Source organism: Salvelinus fontinalis, chromosome 10 (genome assembly GCF_029448725.1).
Source record: "Salvelinus fontinalis isolate EN_2023a chromosome 10, ASM2944872v1, whole genome shotgun sequence".
NCBI classification, from domain to species: Eukaryota; Metazoa; Chordata; class Actinopteri; order Salmoniformes; family Salmonidae; genus Salvelinus; species Salvelinus fontinalis.
Window position 1 is genome coordinate 41179057 of NC_074674.1, and position 8105 is coordinate 41187161.

The window sequence follows — 8105 nt, forward strand, 5'->3', positions numbered from 1 at the left end:
TACACAGAGGGTTTTAGGTATAATCCTCTGAAAAGGGTTCTACCCAGCAGTAAAAAGCGTGCCCATATTGGGGCAAACTGAAGAAGCCTCTATGATATAGTCTTCCTGGGGTGGAAACAGAAATAAAACATTACATTAAACAAAACAGTGTGAAAAAAACATTTACATTGCTCCGTTATTGCATTACAATATTACATTACATCACTAAGAATAACGTGGAAGTGTATGTGTCTGTGGGTCTGTGTGTGTTGGTTTGTGTGTGTGTCTGTCTGTGTCTGTGTGTGTGTGTGTCTGTCTGTGTCTGTGTGTCTGTGTGTGTGTGTGTGTGTGTGTGTGTGTGTGTGTGTGTGTGTGTGTGTGCGTGTGTGCGTGTGTGCGTGTGTGCGTGCGTGCGTGCGTGCGTGCGTGCGTGCGTGCGTGCGTGCGTGCGTGCGTGCGTGCGTGCGTGCGTGCGTGCGTGTGTGTGTGTGTACAGAAAGATCCCCTTAAGGTAGTTCCCCTGTAATTCTGTGCCCCCGGAGAGACCCAGTGACCTCCAGCCTAGAGGCCATCAAACCACAGATGGTTGCCCAGCCATGGGCCCTCTGTCTGGGGGAAGGACCCGGCCATCACCCCTGGTGCCCTGTTGCTCAGTCCTGGAGATGGCGGGGGCCAGATGGTAGACTGGACACCCTGGGAGACACAACACAGCACACATACAAACACTAGTTTTTTTGTGTGGCGCCGACTAGTATATTACATTTACATTTTAGTCATTTAGCAGACGCTCTTATCCAGAGCGACTTACAGTAGAGTGCATAAATTTTATTACATTTTACATACTGAGACAAGGATATCCCTACCGGCCAAACCCTCCCTAACTCGGACGACGCTATGCTAATTGTACGTCGCCCCATGGACCTCCCGGTTGCGGCCGGCTGCGACAGAGCCTGGGCGCGAACCCAGCCCAGCCTGGGCGCGAACCCAGAGACTCTGGTGGCGCAGCCCTAGACCACTGCACCAACCGGGAGACTTGGGTAAGGCGATTCAGGAGGACAGCCACATGTGCTAGCAAGGCAGAGGTTCGCAACAGGCATGAGCCACATCGGGAGGAAGTGTTACTCGCAGTGGTGACGTCCTTTATACAAACACATCATACCTCTCATACTACCCATCTTCCTCAGAGGTCTACCATGTTAGAAGTATTTTTTTTTCACACCTCTCTCTCTCTACTATTACACCCCCCCAACCCCCCCACTATTACACCCGCCCCAACCCCCCCCCCTCTATTACACCCGTCCAACCCCCCCACTATTACACCCTCCCAACCCCCCCACTATTACACCCGCCCCAACCCCCCACTATTACACCCGCCCCAACCCCCCCACTATTACACCCGCCCACCCCCCCCCCTCTATTACACCCGCCCAACCCCCCCACTATTACACCCTCCCAACCCCCCCACTATTACACCCGCCCAACCCCCCCACTATTACACCTGCCCCAACCCCCCCACTATTACACCTGCCCAAACCCCCCACTTTTACACCTGCCCCAACCCCCCACTATTAAACCCCCCCAACCCCCCACTATTACACCTGCCCAACCCCCCCACTATTACACCTGCCCCAACCCCCCACTATTACACCCCCCCCAACCCCCCCACTATTACACCTGCCCCAACCCCCCCTCTATTACACCCACCCCAACCCCCCCACTAATACACCCGCCCCAACCCCCCCACTATTACACCTGCCCCAACCCCCCACTATTACACCCGCCCCAACCCCCCACTATTACACCCCCCCAACCCCCCTACTATTACACCCGCCCAACCCCCCCTCTATTACACCCACCAAACTTCCCCACTATTACACCCGCCCCAACCCCCCCACTATTACACCTGCCCCAACCCCCCACTATTACACCCGCCCCAACCCCCCACTATTACACCTGCCCCAACCCCCCCACTATTACACCCGCCCCAACCCCCCACTATTACACCCGCCCAACCCCCTACTATTACACCCTCCCCAACCCCCCACTATTACACCCGCCCCAACCCCCCTACTATTACACCTGCCCCAACCCCCCACTATTACACCCACCCAACCCCCCACTATTACACCCGCCCAACCCCCCCACTATTACACCCGCCCCAACCCCCCTACTATTACACCCGCCCCAACCCCCCCACTATTACACCCGCCCCAACCCCCCACTATTACACCCACCCAACCCCCCTACTATTACACCTGAAAACTTCCCCACTATTACACCCACCCAACCCCCCACTATTACACCCGCCCAACCCCCCGACTAATACACCCGCCCCAACCCCCCACTATTACACCCGCCCCAACCCCCCACTATTACACCCGCCCCAACCCCCTACTATTACACCCTCCCCAACCCCCCCACTATTACACCCGCCCAACCCCCCCACTATTACACCCGCCCCAACCCCTCTACTATTACACCCGCCCCAACACCCCTACTATTACACCCGCCCAACCCCCCTACTATTACACCCGCCCCAACCCCCCACTATTACACCCGCCCCAACCCCCCACTATTACACCCCCCCAACCCCCCTACTATTACACCTGCCCCAACCCCCCACTATTACACCCCCCCCAACCCCCCCACTATTACACCCGCCCCAACACCCCACTATTACACCCTCCCCAATCCCCCCCTCTATTACACCCGCCCCAACACCCCACTATTACACCCGCCCCAACCCCCCACTATTACACCCCCCCAACCCCCTGCTATTACACCCGCCCCAACCCCCCCACTATTACACCCCCCCAACCCCCCACTATTACACCCCCCCAACCCCCCACTATTACACCCGCCCCAACCCCCCACTATTACACCCCCCCAACCCCCCACTATTACACCCGCCCCAACCCCCCTACTTTTACACCCACCCAACCCCCCACTATTACACCCGCCCAACCCCCCTACTATTACACCCGCCCCAACCCCCCCACTATTACACCCGCCCCAACCCCCCTACTATTACACCCGCCCCAACCCCCCCACTATTACACCCGCCCCAACCCCCCACTATTACACCCACCCAACCCCCCACTATTACACCCACCCAACCCCCCTACTATTACACCTGCCAAACTTCCCCACTATTACACCCGCCCAACCCCCCCACTATTACACCCGCCCAACCCCCCACTATTACACCATCCCCAACCCCCCCACTATTACACCCGCCCAACCCCCCACTATTACACCCGCCCCAACCCCCCACTATTACACCTCCCAACCCCCCACTATTACACCCGCCCCAACCCCCCCACTATTACTCCCCCCAACCCCCCCACTATTACACCCCCCCAACACCCCCACTATTACACCCGCCCCAACCCCCCCACTATTACTCCCCCCCAACCCCCCCACTATTACAACCCCCCAACCCCCCCACTATTACACCCGCCCAACCCCCCCCACTAATACACCCGCCCCACCCCCCCAATATTACACCCGCCCCAACCCCCCCACTATTACTCCCCCCCAACCCCCCCACTATTACACCCCCCCAACCCCCCCACTATTACACCCCCCCACTATTCCACCCCCCACTATTACACCCCCCCACCCCCCCCCACCCCACTATTACACCCCCCTCCCCCCCACTGTTACACCCCCCCCCACTGTTACAACCCCCCCACTATTACACCCTCCCCAACCCCCCCACTATTACACCCCCCCAACCCCCCTACTATTACACCCCCCCAACCCCCCTACTATTACACCTGCCCCAGCCCCCCACTATTACACCCCCCCCAACCCCCCCACTATTACACCCGCCCCAACCCCCCACTATTACACCCTCCCCAATCCCCCCCCTCTATTACACCCGCCCCAACCCCCCACTATTACACCCGCCCCAACCCCCCACTATTACACCCCCCCAACCCCCTGCTATTACACCCGCCCCAACCCCCCCACTATTACACCCGCCCCAACCCCCCTACTATTACACCCGCCCCAACCCCCCCACTATTACACCCGCCCCAACCCCCCACTATTACACCCACCCAACCCCCCACTATTACACCCACCCAACCCCCCTACTATTACACCTGCCAAACTTCCCCACTATTACACCCGCCCAACCCCCCCACTATTACACCCGCCCAACCCCCCACTATTACACCATCCCCAACCCCCCCACTATTACACCCGCCCAACCCCCCACTATTACACCCGCCCCAACCCCCCACTATTACACCTCCCAACCCCCCACTATTACACCCGCCCCAACCCCCCCACTATTACTCCCCCCAACCCCCCCACTATTACACCCCCCCAACACCCCCACTATTACACCCGCCCCAACCCCCCCACTATTACTCCCCCCCAACCCCCCCACTATTACAACCCCCCAACCCCCCCACTATTACACCCGCCCAACCCCCCCCACTAATACACCCGCCCCACCCCCCCAATATTACACCCGCCCCAACCCCCCCACTATTACTCCCCCCCCAACCCCCCCACTATTACACCCCCCCAACCCCCCCACTATTACACCCCCCCACTATTCCACCCCCCACTATTACACCCCCCCACCCCCCCCACCCCACTATTACACCCCCCTCCCCCCCACTGTTACACCCCCCCCCACTGTTACAACCCCCCCACTATTACACCCTCCCCAACCCCCCCACTATTACACCCCCCCAACCCCCCTACTATTACACCCCCCCAACCCCCCTACTATTACACCTGCCCCAGCCCCCCACTATTACACCCCCCCCCAACCCCCCCACTATTACACCCGCCCCAACCCCCCACTATTACACCCTCCCCAATCCCCCCCCTCTATTACACCCGCCCCAACCCCCCACTATTACACCCGCCCCAACCCCCCACTATTACACCCCCCCAACCCCCTGCTATTACACCCGCCCCAACCCCCCCACTATTACACCCCCCCCAACCCCCCACTATTACACCCCCCCAACCCCCCACTATTACACCCGCCCCAACCCCCCACTATTACACCCCCATAACCCCCCACTATTACACCCGCCCCAACCCCCCTACTATTACACCCGCCCAACCCCCCACTATTACACCCGCCCAACCCCCCTACTATTACACCCGCCCCAACCCCCCCACTATTACACCCGCCCCAACCCCCCTACTATTACACCCGCCCCAACCCCCCCACTATTACACCCGCCCCAACCCCCCACTATTACACCCACCCAACCCCCCACTATTACACCCACCCAACCCCCCTACTATTACACCTGCCAAACTTCCCCACTATTACACCCACCCAACCCCCCACTATTACACCCGCCCAACCCCCCCACTAATACACCCGCCCCAACCCCCCACTATTACACCCGCCCCAACCCCCCACTATTACACCCGCCCCAACCCCCTACTATTACACCCTCCCCAACCCCCCCACTATTACACCCGCCCAACCCCCCCACTATTACACCCGCCCAACCCCCCACTATTACACCATCCCCAACCCCCCCACTATTACACCCGCCCAACCCCCCACTATTACTCCCCCCCAACCCCCCCACTATTACACCCCCCCAACCCCCCCACTATTACACCCGCCCCAACCCCCCCACTATTACTCCCCCCCAACCCCCCCACTATTACACCCCCCCAACCCCCCCACTATTACACCCGCCCAACCCCCCCCACTAATACACCCGCCCCACCCCCCCACTATTACACCCGCCCCAACCCCCCCACTATTACTCCCCCCCAACCCCCCCACTATTCCACCCCCCCACTATTCCACCCCCCCACTATTACACCCCCCCACCCCCCCACCCCACTATTACACCCCCCTCCCCCCCCACTGTTACACCCCCCCCACTGTTACAACCCCCCCCACTATTACACCCCCCCACTATTACACCCCCCCACTGTTACACCCCCCCCACTATTACACCCCCCCAACCCCCCCACTATTACACCCCCCCAACCCCCCCCACTATTACCCCCCCACTATTACACCCCCCCCCAACCCCCCCTCTATTACACCCCCCCCCCACTGTTACAACCCTCCCCACTATTACACCCCCCCCAACCCCCCCTCTATTGCACCCCCCGCACACTATTACACCCCCCCCCCCCCACTATTACACCCCCCCCAACCCCCCCACTATTACACCCCCCCCCCACGGTTAGAACCCCCACCACTATTACACCCCCCCAACCCCCCCTCTATTGCACCCCCCCCACCCACTGTTACAACCCCCCCGCTATTACACCCCCCAACCCCCCCTCTATTGCACCCCCCCACTATTACACCCGCCCAACCCCCCCTCTATTGCACCCCCCCACCATTACACCCGCCCAACCCCCCCTATTACTATTATTAGAGAGAACAGAGAAGAAGTCCTCCTGTGTGCTACCTATATCCCCCCACTAGAATCCCCATACTTTAATGAAGACAGCTTCTCCATCCTGGAGGGGGAAATCAATCATTTCCAGGCCCAGGGACATGTACTAGTCTGTGGCGACCTAAATGCCAGAACCGGACAAGAACCTGACACCCTCAGCACACAGGGGGACAAACACCTACCTGGAGGTGATGGCATTCCCTCCCCCATAAGCCCCCCCTCAGCACACAGGGGGACAAACACCTGCCTGGAGGTGATGGCATTCCCTCCCCCATAAGCCCCCCCTCAGCACACAGGGGGACAAACACCTGCCTGGAGGTGATGGCATTCCCTCCCCCATAAGCCCGCCCTCAGCACACAGGGGGACAAACACCTGCCTGGAGGTGATGGCATTCCCTCCCCCATAAGCCCCCCTAGACACAACTACGACAACATAACCAACAAAAACGGGTCACAACTCCTGCAGCTCTGTCACACGCTGGGTCTGTACATAATTAATGGTAGGCTTCGAGGGGACTCCTTCGGTAGGTACACCAACAGCTCATCTCTTTGGCAGTAGTACTGTAGACTACTTTATCACTGACCTCAACCCAGAGTCTCTCAGAGCGTTCACAGTCAGCCCACTGACACCCCTATCAGACCACAGCAAAATCACAGTCACCTTAAACAGAGCAATATCAATCAATCAATCAATCAATTTTATTTTATATAGCCCTTCGTACATCAGATAATATCTCGAAGTGCTGTACAGAAACCCAGCCTAAAACCCCAAACAGCTAGAAATGCAGGTGTAGAAGCACGGTGGCTAGGAAAAACTCCCTAGAAAGGCCAAAACCTAGGAAGAAACCTAGAGAGGAACCAGGCTATGAGTGGTGGCCAGTCCTCTTCTGGCTGTGCCGGGTGGAGATTATAACAGAACTATGCCAAGATGTTCAAAAATGTTCATAAGTGACAAGCATGGTCAAATAATAATCATGAATAATTTTCAGTTGGCTTTTCATAGCTGATCATTAAGAGTTGAAAAACAACAGGTCTGGGACAGGTGGCGGTTCCATAACCGCAGGCAGAACAGCTGAAACTGGAATAGCAGCAAGGCCAGGCGGACTGGGGACAGCAAGGAGTCACCACGGGCGGCAGTCCCGACGCATGGTCCTAGGGCCCAGGTCCTCCGAGAGAAAGAAAGAGAGAAGGAGAAAATTAGAGAGAGCCAAGATTTTCAAAATGTTCATAAATGACAAGCATGGTCAAATAATAATCAGGAATAAATCTCAGTTGGCTTTTCATAGCCGATCATTAAGAGTTGAAAACAGCAGGTCTGGGACAGGTAGGGGTTTCGTAACCGCAGGCAGAAACAGTTGAAACTGGAATAGCAGCAAGGCCGGGCGGACTGGGGACAGCAAGGTGTCAGCATGCCCGGTAGTCCTGACGTATGGTCCTAGGGCTCAGGTTCTCAGAGAGAAAGAGAGAACGAGAGAATTAGAGAGAGCATACTTAAATTCACACAGGACACTGGATAAGACAGGAGAAGTACTCCAGGTATAACCAACTGACCCTAGCCCCCCGACACATAAACTACTGCAGCATAAATACTGGAGGCTGAGACAGGAGCGGTCAGGAGACACTGTGGCCCCATCCGAAGAAACCCCCGGACAGGGCCAAACAGGAAGGATATAACCCCACCCACTCTGCCAAAGCACAGCCCCCACAACACTAGAG